The 14615-nt window shown below is 48.7% G+C and overlaps 3 long non-coding RNA genes across 4 annotated transcripts; 1 reads left to right on the forward strand and 2 right to left on the reverse strand.

Moving 5' to 3' along the window:
* The first annotated feature begins 2060 nt into the window (after window positions 1–2060).
* LOC137917270 (uncharacterized) lies at window positions 2061–3564 on the forward strand. 2 transcript variants are annotated; one of them, XR_011106586.1, is made up of 3 exons: window positions 2061–2159; window positions 2572–2752; window positions 3456–3564. It is a non-coding gene; the product is annotated as an uncharacterized lncRNA (long non-coding RNA). The 2 variants fall into 2 exon arrangements; XR_011106587.1 differs by having other exon boundaries at window positions 2572–2716.
* Window positions 3565–6434: 2870 nt separating this feature from the next.
* On the reverse strand, window positions 6435–7383 carry LOC137917269 (uncharacterized). The gene is made up of 4 exons (XR_011106585.1): window positions 7306–7383; window positions 7146–7217; window positions 6953–7064; window positions 6435–6761 (listed from the first exon to the last, which is right to left on the reverse strand). It is a non-coding gene; the product is annotated as an uncharacterized lncRNA (long non-coding RNA).
* Window positions 7384–9728: 2345 nt separating this feature from the next.
* On the reverse strand, window positions 9729–11480 carry LOC137917268 (uncharacterized). The gene is made up of 3 exons (XR_011106584.1): window positions 11439–11480; window positions 10760–10896; window positions 9729–10523 (listed from the first exon to the last, which is right to left on the reverse strand). It is a non-coding gene; the product is annotated as an uncharacterized lncRNA (long non-coding RNA).
* Window positions 11481–14615: the final 3135 nt, after the last annotated feature.

Here is a 14615-nt window from a genome sequence, read left to right on the forward strand (position 1 = left end):
CCCCCTAACCCTAACCCTAACCCTAACCCTAACCCTAAACCCTAACCCTAACCCTAACCCTAACCCTAACCCTAACCCTAACCCTAACCCTCACCCTAACCCAACCCTAACCCTAACCCTAACCCTAACCCTAACCCTAACCCTAACCCAACCCTAACCCTAACCCTAACCCTACACCCTAACCCTAACCCTAACCCTAACCCAACCCCAACCCTAACCCTAACCCTAACCCTAACCCTAACCCTAACCCTAACCCTAACCCTAACCCTAACCCTAACCCTAACCCTAACCCTAACCCTAACCCTAACCCTAACCCTAACCCTAACCCTAACCCTAACCCTAACCCTAACCCTAACCCTAACCCTAACCCTAACCCTAACCCTAACCCTAACCCTAACCCTAACCCTAACCCTAACCCTAACCCTAACCCTAACCCTAACCCTAACCCTAACCCTAACCCTAACCCTAACCCTAACCCTAACCCTAACCCTAACCTAACCCTAACCCTAACCCTAACCCTAACCCTAACCCTAACCCTAACCCTAACCCTAACCCTAACCCTAACCCTAACCCTAACCCTAACCCTAACCCTAACCCTAACCCTAACCCTAACCCTAACCCTAACCCTAACCCTAACCCTAACCCTAACCCTAACCCTAACCCTAACCCTAACCCTAACCCTAACCCTAACCCTAACCCTAACCCTAACCCTAACCCTAACCCTAACCCTAACCCTAACCCTAACCCTAACCCTAACCCTAACCCTAACCCTAACCCTAACCCTAACCCTAACCCTAACCCTAACCCTAACCCTAACCCTAACCCTAACCCTAACCCTAACCCTAACCCTAACCCTAACCCTAACCCTAACCCTAACCCTAACCCTAACCCTAACCCTAACCCTAACCCTAACCCTAACCCTAACCCTAACCTAACCCTAACCCTAACCCTAACCCTAACCCTAACCCTAACCCTAACCCTAACCCTAACCCTAACCCTAACCCTAACCCTAACCCTAACCCTAACCCTAACCCTAACCCTAACCCTAACCCTAACCCTAACCCTGACCCTGACCCTGACCCTGACCCTGACCCTGACCCTGACCCTGACCCTGACCCTGACCCTGACCCTGACCCTGACCCTGACCCTGACCCTGACCCTGACCCTGACCCTGACCCTGACCCTGACCCTGACCCTAACCCTAACCCTAACCCTAACCCTAACCCTAACCCTAACCCTAACCCTAACCCTAACCCTAACCCTAACCCTAACCCTAACCCTAACCCTAACCCTAACCCTAACCCTAACCCTAACCCTAACCCTAACCCTAACCCTAACCCTAACCCTAACCCTAACCCTAACCCTAACCCTAACCCTAACCCTAACCCTAACCCTAACCCTAACCCTAACCCTAACCCTAACCCTAACCCTAACCCTAACCCTAACCCTAACCCTAACCCTAACCCTAACCCTAACCCTAACCCTAACCCTAACCCTAACCCTAACCCTAACCCTAACCCTAACCCTAACCCTAACCCTAACCCTAACCCTAACCCTAACCCTAACCCTAACCCTAACCCTAACCCTAACCCTAACCCTAACCCTAACCCTAACCCTAACCCTAACCCTAACCCTAACCCTAACCCTAACCCTAACCCTAACCCTAACCCTAACCCTAACCCTAACCCTAACCCTAACCCTAACCCTAACCCTAACCCTAACCCTAACCCTAACCCTAACCCTAACCCTAACCCTAACCCTAACCCTAACCCTAACCCCTAACCCTAACCCTAACCCTAACCCTAACCCTAACCCTAACCCTAATTTTCAAAATTGTGCCACAAGTCAGATTCGAACACGAGACGCCTGGGATGCGGGGCACAGGCAATTACCACTACACCACCGCCTCACCTGTTCCAGGTTTCGAGATTCAAGACACTTTATCTATTCAGCATGCCACGGGGGCATTCTGGGTAGCGTAACTGCGTCATACTTTTCAGCCAATCAGCCCGGTGATTATCTGTTTTAAAGGTGGGTGGGGATTTCCGCTCAGTCCAGTCGTGGAGGGAAGAGCGGCAGGAGCAGACGACGGATCAGCATCAGCAATCGGCAGAATCTCCATTGAAGTCAAGATGAACAAAAAAAACCGTCGTCTTCCGGTAAGGACCCTTAGTTAACGTTCTACTATTCTTACAGAGACCGATTTCTGCAACTCAAGACGAGAGACACGTGCGTTTTTACGCAGCTAATAGGGTTGTAGGCAAGACGCGTTTTATGATGCGCCATGAAAGAGAACTTGTAGCTTAATTAACTGTATTAAAATAGCGTCCAGAAAATATTAAGTGTTTGTCTTGGCCGTGAGCTAATCTGGCGTGCCGTGTAATTATATTTTGCCCACGAGGCAATATAAAATTCATATCAGCAATGGGCCGTATGTAAATGTTTCGGTGCGTTTTAATAATAAATTAAAAAAAAAAAAAAAGCAGCACATTCGCCGCAAATATTAAAAATCTCATAAAGCTCTGCTCTTTTTTTTGAAGCTTTGGATTCTTATAAATTTATTGTGTCCAGGCCTCAGAACGCAGGACCGGCGGAGGCAGCGGAGGCTCCCCTCACAGCATCACCTGATGCGAAGGCAGCGCCTAAGCTGGCAACACCGGAGGGTCAAGGGCCGGAGGAGCGGTCTGGCAGCAAGACGCTGCCGTCAGACAAGCGGGTGAGACATGAGCGGCTGCAGTGCTTAAAACAGACGGTGAGCGAGGAAGCTTTAAATTCAAAATCAGTAAACTAAATCTTACCTTACCTAAAATTTAAAAAATTGCTGTTTGATGTGCTGTTTTCCCCGGTACGCGTTTTAAAAGCGCGGGGTGAACTAAGATAAAGTTAGGCCCAAAGCCTGCCGCCAGTTCCGGTTTTTTGCGCGGCCGTGCCGCGTCGTGGCGACACGTGAACACCACCATCGGATTCGTCTCGTTCCGCTGATGTTGTTTGATGTGCTGTTTTCCCCAGTACGACTTTTCTGCACAAGGGGTGAACTGAGAGAAATTTAGGCCCAAAGCCTGAGGCCGCTTCCGGGTTTTTGCACGTCACGAGGCCGCGCCCGGTCGTAGCGACACATGACCACCATCATCGGATTCGTCTCGACTCGCTGATGCGGTTTGATGTGCCGTTTGTCCCGGTTCTCCCTCGCAAAGTGGAACCTCCCTCAAAAAACGGACAGGGGCACGCTGCTAAAAGCCATGCCCAGAAAGGTGCACTGCGCGGTGGGTAGATTTAGTGGGGGGGGGGGGGGGGGGGGTTTGATTTGGGGGCCCGTAGCGTCACTTTCCGGGCACGCAGAAGGTCGTGATGCCGTTGTACTTGCTTGACTTGGTGTATTATTAAAATACATAAATGCATATTTATTTAGTGGTTACATACTTCCACGATGACTCTGTTATTACTTTTTTCCACAGTTGACGCCTTGGAGGATCCTTCCTGCCTTTGGAGCACCCGTCCAGCCGTGGAGGATCCGTGCAGTTCACTGTTCTGTGTATTCTGTGTATTAAAGTGTATTCTTGCAAACACTTGTACTTCATTGGTGTATAATCAACTGTCTGTAATCTTGCTAGCACAGAATGGTTGTCCAGATTTTGTAGATCGTTCGTGCAGTAACGGACAGCTGTGGACGACCCGTCCTGCATGTGGACGACCTGTCCAGCCTTTGGATGACCCGCCCTGCTGTGGACCCCTCTTGCTGTTGAGAACCCGTCCAGCCTTGGATTGCCCGTACAGTTCAATACTCTGTGTATTAAAGTTTATTCTTGCAAACACGTGTACTTCATTTGTGTATAATCAACTGTCTGTAATCTTGCTACGATGTAATTATTGTCCAGATTGTGGTTGGTAAGTCGAAGTGGTCATGCGATTTCTACCCCGAAGGGCCCCGGTCCCGGATTTGTACCCTGCAGGGCACATGTTGGAGAAAACAACGCCGCGCAAAATATTACAATAATCCATATTTCTACTGTATGCTGTGACTCCACAGTGCTTAGTTAACCCCCCCGGACCGTCAGCTGTTCGCGGGGACGTTGTCCCGAGGGACTGCGCTGGTTTTAGCGTTGCCGCAGACGGCCGCGCGAAATATGACAACTGTTGCAGCCCCCGGCGTCGAAATAAGTGCAGAGTCACCAACGGGTGTAGTTGCTTTGCGTACTTTATTCAAACACCGTGGAACTAAATAATCAAAAAAAAAAAAAACCACTCGTCAGTGCATACTGCGTTTCGACATAACGGTCAGATTGCAGGGTACAGCATATTGTATCGGACATACCTCGCTCTGCATACCAAGGGTGCAAACTCGTAATAATATCGTTTGGCGCTCTTCTTTGGCGTCGGGTTGTTAGCGCACCATGTCCCTGTCTCGGCGTTTGCAGAGACCAGCTGTTCGTCACGCGCCCGCCGGCGGAACTCTTCCGGCTTTATACGCGGTTCCATACATGTTCCGGGGCTTGCAGCGTCGCCCCAGTCACGTGACACGTCATGCGTCATAGACGGACACTTACAACAACAATCCATATTTCTACTGCATGCAGTGACTCCACAGTGCTTAGTTAACCCCCCCGGACCGTCAGCTGTTCCCGAGGGACTGCGCTGGTTTGAAAATATCGTTTTTAATGTGCAAGTACTAGCGAGTAGGGATAATGTACAAGATTGTCCTTAACGTGTACTTACGACCGCGGTACACACACACACACACGCAGGCGCGAAACACAGACGATGTCAGCAAAGAACTTTTTCTAATCTCGGCCGTTTTGTATTTTGACTTCAGAACGCCAAACCTTATCAAATATTTTAAGATTCTATATTTTGTACATTAATATATTAGAGCTATCTATAAACACCGACGTGTGGACGGTACCACCCTGATGTCGGGGGGAGATTTCAGACGCCCTCCTGGTCTCAGCTTGGCGCCGCAGCGGGTCGATGCCTCCGAATCCCCCCGTTTGCTGATAGGATGGCGTTCCCCGTTCCCAGACGGTACGACCCAAAGAATTCCTACGAGGCCTTTTATATGAACGCCATACTGATGGTCATCCGACGGATGGGGACGGATGAGCCCATGTGGAAATGTACCCTTTGATGTGCCGCCACCCCTCCCTTAGAGCAGTATTGCACGGCACGTTATTTCACAACGATCTTAATTCTGGCAGTTCCACCAATTTTAGTCGTTTTATTTTAGGGGTTAATAACATTTCAGCCGCTTGGCTGCGCCACCGAGTACGATAATCAATAAATGTGCGGAAGGTGGCGAGTTTTTACCAGAGAATAAGGTGGAACGCGGTGGCTGTAGACGGGTAACGGTCAGACCGACCTCATCTTAGAGCATCTCTCCAACCCGCTGCTGCCAAACTCTCCGTTTGCCCCTTTGGAACACTGTAAACTTTATCGTTTTTAACAATTGGGGGAAAAATAAAGCAGTTATTGGGACCGTTTCTGTATTTATTAGGTGTGAGAGGCATTGCAGAATCTGTTCAACGCGTTTCTACAATGTTGTGGGCGTTCCCGTACGCCACCTAGTGGACAGAGAAAGTGACCGCCGTACACAATCACTCGTCCTGACAGGGCTTGACGTCATAATTCCAGGTTTGTCTCGCTGTAAACATGAGCCTCGCGCGCCGCTCGTAACTTTACATCACCCCGGTGGAGTCATTGAACGCGCCGTTTCCCATTTACTTTACCAAACAACAAACCTCAAATTCTTGTAAAAAAAAATACATGCTGCACCCCTTGGTTTTGAACCCAGGAGCTTCTGGCCGGGAGTCAAGTGTGCTACCCACTGCACCACCGAGAACGCAGTGTGATGTCGCATAAGGAAAAAGCACAGCTCCAGTGCAACACGCTGCGGTCTGGAATAGCAGCTCATCATCCGACAAGCATGACTCTGTTAACGCCTCGAGTTTCCTCCCCCGCACTGTGGCGTGGTTGGTATTGCTACCAACCACCGTGTCGGAGGCCCCGGGTTCGAGTCCCGCTGGGGGAGTGGGGTAGAACGGGGGTAGCAGGGTAGGCCTAGGGCCTTGCCTGGGCGGAGTGAACTGGACCGGTCCACTTCACTCCGCCCAGGTGGCCCTGGGTCTACCCCGCTACCCCCTCTCTATCCCATTCCCGTAGTGGGATTTGAAGCCGGGGCTCTTTGAACTTTTCAACATTGCTACCAACTATTCCCCCACCCCCGTGCACACACCGACGCACGCACTCACACACCACGGACAATTTGGAGTAACCGACTCCCCTAAATTGCACGTTTTTGGAGGTGGGCGGAAACGGGAGAACCCCGACGCAGACACGATTTGAACCCAGTACCATCTGGCTGTGAGGCCAGCATAAACTCGACCAGCTGATAACCAGTCATTAACAAATTCTCAACACCAACGATGACATCACAGACAATCTGAATGTAAATATACATACTTTAATCTCATGTCCAAGCAGATCAGACCGGCAATATGAAGAAAATGTACATTTATATTTCTATCCATCCGGTTCACGTTTCACATCCAACACTGTAAAAAATAAAACAGCAAATACACTGCAAAAAAAAACCATGTGCTGACAGGATGTGATGTCACAGATCACACACCCAAGCCTCGCTGTATCAGAAAGTCGCTCCACCAGCATCGCATCCACGTCTGACTCGCCCCCACGAGGGACGCTGCCATTGCACTGACGGAGAGATGCTTTCCGCTTCCTGGGGACCATGGTAACAGGAAGTCCCGCCCCTGAAGTCGACAAACATTTTGAAAAAAGAAGTGTGAAGAACAAGATGAAGAAAAGAGAAGTGCTACCTGTATGTAGTAATAATGAATATAACTGCGTAGTTAGAAATAAAATACAAAATAACACAAAGGAGGGACATAAATAAGGAGACTACCGTCGCTTTATCATGCTCTCAATACATTTCCCAACCCACCTTGCAGTCTCTTCCTTTTCCGGGGCAGAGTAAAGTCAGGAAAAAGGACAACCCTCCGTCTTTTCTGCTGTCCAATCAGGAGTAGCGCTCCTCAAACATTGTTTCAAGACTCCTGTGGGGTGAAAAACAAAACATGGTAGAAGACTGGAGATTCAGCGAGATTTGCATTATTCATTTTAAAGGTTACCTTTACCTGTTGGTTGAGGGGGAATTGTAGTTCTTGTTCGTATAAATCTCCTCCAGACTGAACTCTTTCTTCTTTAACCTGAAAAAATGTTCACTGATGATTTTGGAATATGGTCAATGTGTTTGTAAATGACTGCGTTCATTTCCTCCACACCCACGCGACCTACCTTTTGACCTTTGGCAGTCCCATTGGCGTGAGCAACGTTTCACGCGGTGATGCCCGCCGGATTCGAATCTGTGAGACGCGTTCGGCTCGCTGACATAAAATGGACACAGAGATCCAATCAGTGGAAACTATGAGTAAAAATGACTTGACAATAAAAAATAGGAAACAGAAAAAATATCCACCTCTCCATTTGTGCTGAGAAACTCTGGGCCTCTGTCGATTGGCTCGTGGAAAGCAGAGCAGACAGTCCATTGGCCGAAGATGACGGCGAAGGAAGAGACCGTCGCCGGGGGAGGCGTAGGCAACGGGAGCTGTGATTGGACCGCTGCTTCTGAAGTCGCCGGGTGGGAGAAGCTGGGCTGTTAGGAGGAGACGCTCCAAGGAGACACAGGCGGAGACAAAACTCCTGACGGACAACAAAAAGGCAGCGAGTTCCCTCGCTCAGCTGGTCCGCGTGGAAACAGAAGTCCTCAAACGGACTTTCCATCCATCAAAACAAACCCGTTTCAGACGCGCCGCCATCGGCCTCATCGTCAGCCGAAGGCCGAGCTGGATGCCGCGTCGCCGCCCCCGAGCCCTGCCGCCTGCCATCGCTGCCCTTCAGGGTCAGAGGTCGACTCAGCATTTTTGAGGACTGTGAGAGAGACAGAATAACATCTAACAACAAAAAGAGTTCTGGGCCTCCAGCCGAGGAAGGTTGAAGTCACCTGAAAGTTGTTTGTGCCATTTGCTCCACGCACGCGCGCACACACACGCACACGCACACACACACGCACGCTTAAAGAGGAGTTAAAGAAGCCATTTCTGGAGAAACCATCTCTGAACAGAGGAGGAGGATTAAGACACCGTATATTATTATTGTAGAATCTTCCCAACACCAAATCTGTGTACGTAACAAGTGTAAAATCTTTTTAACCTGAATACTTGTCTCGTAATTGCACTTCCGGTTAGATGCTAAACTGCACTTCATTACCCCCCCCAGCCACACCTGGGTGCAGCTCAACAAAAGAGCTCACCTGAGGGTGTCTAATTTCTCTCGCGGCTCAGAATCCCATAAACATTCCTACAAGTTAATTCATCGTCATTTGACGAACAGGAGTTCCTTTTTTTTTTTGGCCTTATTACTTTCTCACATCGGTCTTTCTTATGTGACATGAAACAAAGGGACACTCACAGAAAACGAGCGGTATTTAGGATCGGCGTGAGAACAGAACAGAAAAAAGGAATTTGGAGAAAATACAAAAGCTGCTCGAGCTAGCTGCGCCTAGCTACCGTTAGCATATTATATTGCGCGTGAATCGGTTAAAACGTCATAAATCGGGAAACTCATTTTACCTTTTCAAAGCCTCCGGATTCGTTTGGTCTCCTTTAACTCCTCTTATCTCATTTTAAGCGCTTCCGACGCTAGAAAATGCCAAACCTGGCCGTGCGGTCCGGTGCAGGACGCTCTTCTGACGTCACTAATGCCCGGCGTTAAATAGCGGAAGTCACAATCACAATGATGGAACTTCCGCTGAAAGTTTCAAAATAAAAGTGTTAGTCTAGCGCAGTGTTTCCCAACCTTTTTTGAGCCGCGGCACATTTTTTACATTTACAAAATTCTGCGGCAGAACCCCAACCAAAATGACACAAAATTACACTCCAACGGTACATATTAGATTAGATTAGTTTTTTTATGTACCCGTATGCGGGTGTGACACAGCATGTTGGGGGTCTGCTGGGAGACCAGGACTTCAGGTACCCCAGGTAGAGGCCTGGGGCCAACCGGTGAGTGCTGCGTCGGTGGTACGGCAAAATGTCCTGGGGGGGGGGGGGGGGTGAACACAAACTGAGGAGAGGAGGCTGTCATCAGCCTCGTTATTACATTGACTACAGCCTACAGCCTACAGCCTACAGAGCCCCCTGGAGGTAGAACATGCGGCATCCGGGGAGAAGAGTGGAGGACGCTGCCCCTGCAGGAACCCCGACCTGACCTAGCCCTGATCAGCAGGACGGCGGTCACCAAAGTCCAGCAAGAGAGCCAAAAGGTCTTCCGTAATCTGGACAAAGAACAGGATAACAAATAAAGGTGCTGGGGAGGACGATGCAAAGGACAGGGTGGGTTGCTGTGACGACGCCTCACGGGACAAGGAGAAAGTACAGTAGTAGTAGGAGGGTACATGCTGTCTCACTGTGGACTTACCGTGCAATGACGATTAAGGCTTTGTTCTATTTCTATTCTATTCCGCCGAGGGTGTATAAAGACTGGCCACTAGATGGAAGCAGAGGCCAATATTCAGACTTTTGTTCAGCATAGCTCCACCGAGGTATGACCCAATTAGCTCCATCTTCAAAACGGTTTTAGCTCGAGGGCAGCAATGTTCATATGTTTGTCCTGAAGAACATTATACAATCCTGGTGAAAAGACAAAGATACATCATCCCCAAAATGTTTTTATTACTTGTACTTATATCCTTCAAGTACAGAATACAATAAAGCTGTAGGAACACTGAGCATCAGACAAGGAACACCGCCTGAACGTAGACCTCCTACGCATTCCTACTCTGGACCATAAGATAAACCAACAATTCCAGAAGACACGGGAAAACAAAGCTGTGAAAAAAGGAGACTATAATGGATTACAAATGTTTAAAGATAAATGGGTCGGGGGTGAACGGAAAGCTACATCAACGGGACGGGGCAGTTGTGATTGACAAGAGCTTCCCCTCTGTGACCAGTGACGCTAGTACAGGCATGGGCAAACCCAGGCCCGGGGGCCATATGCGGCCCGTTGGTCTTTTTAATCCGGCCCGCCAAGCTTGTCCAATCATATCATTAAACAAAATTGTATTATAATTAAACCTCATTCATTTGACCTTTTCTCTGTAATGCTACCTGTAAAAGGACAAATACTTTAATGCAATAGCTTTCATGTGTCATTTATATTAGCTCCCACAAATACTCCATCCATCTGTTCTTGGTCCGGCCCCCCTGTCAAATTTTAGAACCTATTGTGGCCCGCGAGTCAAAAAGTTTCCCACCCCTGCGCTAGTATCTGCGCCGCTTGCTATTTGGCCCATCAAGGAGGCCCCCTAACGGATTCCCTCGGCCAAATCCTGCTGCAGGTCCAGCTTGTGAGCCCATCGGTGACTGTTGCTGTTGTTGTTGTTGTTGCTGCTTTGTGGACTCGGCATCTGTCCGCCCCACCCCCGATCCACCCTGTGGTAATCTATCGTTTCGCTGTGGAATCGTGAGAATAGGCGTTACGGGAACGGGGCCAAGCATCGCAACGGGATGTTTTGAATACGGTGGGGATTTTTAGAGTTCGTCGGGGGTTCAGTCCGGGAGTGAAAGGTCGGCCCCGGCAGACAGAAGGAGAGAGAGGAATAAGACGATTAGATCTCCAGTTTATCAAACGCACCTTCACATCCTTCAACGGTCGATATCAGAGCAACTCATTTTTACTGATACGTTACCATGGCTCCGTTCTCTGACTTCAATGGCGCGCCCATATTTGTAGTTCCCTCGGGGCCAATGGCTCCTCCCCGTCCACTCACGGCCATCGTACGACCCTGGTTACCACTGGGCCCCGGAGAGGCCCGGTTAAAGCCATCTACGCGCAGAACAGCGGAGCATTGGTTTGGACGCTGGCGCTAACGTCAGCCGCCTCTTTAGACGTTAGCGGTGGCTTTCAGTTGGAAGCTAACGAACATTCCCACCCGGCTCCTCCTTTGAAGAGCCCAAAATATACGCGACAACAAAAAACCTACGCTAACCCTAACCCCCCATCCCGATCACAGATCTTAACTTTACTCGGCTTCAGAGGTTCTTAAAAGGTGCCGTGGCCTTTAATTATTGTTTAATGATTAACTAAACTCTCAACTCTCACCTGTTACGTGAGAGTTACAGGATGCTAGCTCAGGGACCCAGGATTTCTAAACTACGAGATAAAACCATCCCACCAGGTTCACTGGATATGGCGTTAGTTTCAACACGTGGTTTTGCCATTTTATTCCTTCTGGCATTCCTTCAAAGTAATTCCACTTTAGATGAAAACCTATTTAACATGCAGTACGTTAATAAATGATATTAATGCATGGATCACATCATCGTCAGGTTCTGCATTACATCAGTCTTTGTACATCGTGCCCGTACCTCCCATATTAATGGCTCCACGCGGGCCGAGCTCACCCCCTCGCACTTCCTGTTCTCTCTGCAAGAAGTGAAGCACAAAACTCGGCTAAACAGTAACTCTTCAGTTGAAACACTGATTTCCACACAAAGCTGGTGACTGCTGCAAAACATTGGCCGTTGATCTCGTGGAAATTATCATTTAGTGATGGAATTGCATGGCAAAAATACTTTCCACACTTCTGCTAGCCTGCGTTCGTCATATACTTTAGCTCCGTAAACAGAAAGTGGGAACATAAAATGGGCCTCAGGCTGCCTTATTTCATATGGAGTTAAAAAAGAACAAAATTAAGTAATGTCAAACGTCTTCTGCGTGCGTTTCAACCAATCACACGACCGCCCCAGCAGGAAAGAACCCCATGTTGACTCTCATCATGCATCCCTTCCTGGCTGTTTCGAGTTTCACTGAAGCGGCCGCATTCGCCCTCCTGTGGCTGTTTCTGGAATAACACCGGAAATGTTCCAAACAATTGAAATCAAAATATCGCGTCAACCGTACGTTGTAGAGACTTGAGAAGTGGGTCTACCCACCATAATTCGGCTATGCTGAACACGCCGGTCCAACCCCCGCCTCTGTACGACCCTCCGTTCCTGAGATATGACGAAATTAAACCTTTACACGTCCATCACGTCGTCATTCTTAGTCACACCCACCTTCCCGTCACGTCAGTTCCAGCCACATATGTCATCTATAAGTGTGCCAAGTTACAAGTTGTTATGACATTTATTTGTGTGCATATTTATGCTTTTTGTCAGCTTCAGACGCTCACTGAAGCGGCCGCATTCGCCCTCCTGTGGCTGTTTCTGGAATAACACCGGAAATGTTCCAAACAATTGAAATCAAAATATCGCGTCAACCGTACGTTGTAGAGACTTGAGAAGTGGGTCTACCCACCATAATTCGGCTATGCTGAACACGCCGGTCCAACCCCCGCCTCTGTACGACCCTCCGTTCCTGAGATATGACGAAATTAAACCTTTACACGTCCATCACGTCGTCATTCTTAGTCACACCCACCTTCCCGTCACGTCAGTTCCAGCCACATATGTCATCTATAAGTGTGCCAAGTTACAAGTTGTTATGACATTTATTTGTGTGCATATTTATGCTTTTTGTCAGCTTCAGACGCTCACTGAAGCGGCCGCATTCGCCCTCCTGTGGCTGTTTCTGGAATAACACCGGAAATGTTCCAAACAATTGAAATCAAAATATCGCGTCAACCGTACGTTGTAGAGACTTGAGAAGTGGGTCTACCCACCATAATTCGGCTATGCTGAACACGCCGGTCCAACCCCCGCCTCTGTACGACCCTCCGTTCCTGAGATATGACGAAATTAAACCTTTACACGTCCATCACGTCGTCATTCTTAGTCACACCCACCTTCCCGTCACGTCAGTTCCAGCCACATATGTCATCTATAAGTGTGCCAAGTTACAAGTTGTTATGACATTTATTTGTGTGCATATTTATGCTTTTTGTCAGCTTCAGACGCTCACTGAAGCGGCCGCATTCGCCCTCCTGTGGCTGTTTCTGGAATAACACCGGAAATGTTCCAAACAACTGAAATCAAAATATCGCGTCAACCGTACGTTGTAGAGACTTGAGAAGTGGGTCTACCCACCATAATTCGGCTATGCTGAACACGCCGGTCCAAGCCCCGCCTCTGTACGACCCTCCGTTCCTGAGATATGACGAAATTAAACCTTTACACGTCCATCACGTCGTCATTCTTAGTCACACCCACCTTCCCGTCACGTCAGTTCCAGCCACATATGTCATCTATAAGTGTGCCAAGTTACAAGTTGTTATGACATTTATTTGTGTGCATATTTATGCTTTTTGTCAGCTTCAGACGCTCACTGAAGCGGCCGCATTCGCCCTCCTGTGGCTGCTTCTGGAATAACACCGGAAATGTTCCAAACAATTGAAATCAAAATATCGCGTCAACCGTACGTTGTAGAGACTTGAGAAGTGGGTCTACCCACCATAATTCGGCTATGCTGAACACGCCGGTCCAAGCCCCGCCTCTGTACGACCCTCCGTTCCTGAGATATGACGAAATTAAACCTTTACACGTCCATCACGTCGTCATTCTTAGTCACACCCACCTTCCCGTCACGTCAGTTCCAGCCACATATGTCATCTATAAGTGTGCCAAGTTACAAGTTGTTATGACATTTATTTGTGTGCATATTTATGCTTTTTGTCAGCTTCAGACGCTCACTGAAGCGGCCGCATTCGCCCTCCTGTGGCTGTTTCTGGAATAACACCGGAAATGTTCCAAACAATTGAAATCAAAATATCGCGTCAACCGTACGTTGTAGAGACTTGAGAAGTGGGTCTACCCACCATAATTCGGCTATGCTGAACACGCCGGTCCAACCCCCGCCTCTGCACGACCCTCCGTTCCTGAGATATGACGAAATTAAACCTTTACACGTCCATCACGTCGTCATTCTTAGTCACACCCACCTTCCCGTCACGTCAGTTCCAGCCACATATGTCATCTATAAGTGTGCCAAGTTACAAGTTGTTATGACATTTATTTGTGTGCATATTTATGCTTTTTGTCAGCTTCAGACGCTCACTGAAGCGGCCGCATTCGCCCTCCTGTGGCTGTTTCTGGAATAACACCGGAAATGTTCCAAACAATTGAAATCAAAATATCGCGTCAACCGTACGTTGTAGAGACTTGAGAAGTGGGTCTACCCACCATAATTCGGCTATGCTGAACACGCCGGTCCAACCCCCGCCTCTGTACGACCCTCCGTTCCTGAGATATGACGAAATTAAACCTTTACACGTCCATCACGTCGTCATTCTTAGTCACACCCACCTTCCCGTCACGTCAGTTCCAGCCACATATGTCATCTATAAGTGTGCCAAGTTACAAGTTGTTATGACATTTATTTGTGTGCATATTTATGCTTTTTGTCAGCTTCAGACGCTCACTGAAGCGGCCGCATTCGCCCTCCTGTGGCTGTTTCTGGAATAACACCGGAAATGTTCCAAACAATTGAAATCAAAATATCGCGTCAACCGTACGTTGTAGAGACTTGAGAAGTGGGTCTACCCACCATAATTCGGCTATGCTGAACACGCCGGTCCAACCCCCGCCTCTGTACGACCCTCCGTTCCT

This window comes from Brachionichthys hirsutus, unplaced genomic scaffold (genome assembly GCF_040956055.1).
Source record: "Brachionichthys hirsutus isolate HB-005 unplaced genomic scaffold, CSIRO-AGI_Bhir_v1 contig_778, whole genome shotgun sequence".
Classification (NCBI taxonomy): domain Eukaryota; kingdom Metazoa; phylum Chordata; class Actinopteri; order Lophiiformes; family Brachionichthyidae; genus Brachionichthys; species Brachionichthys hirsutus.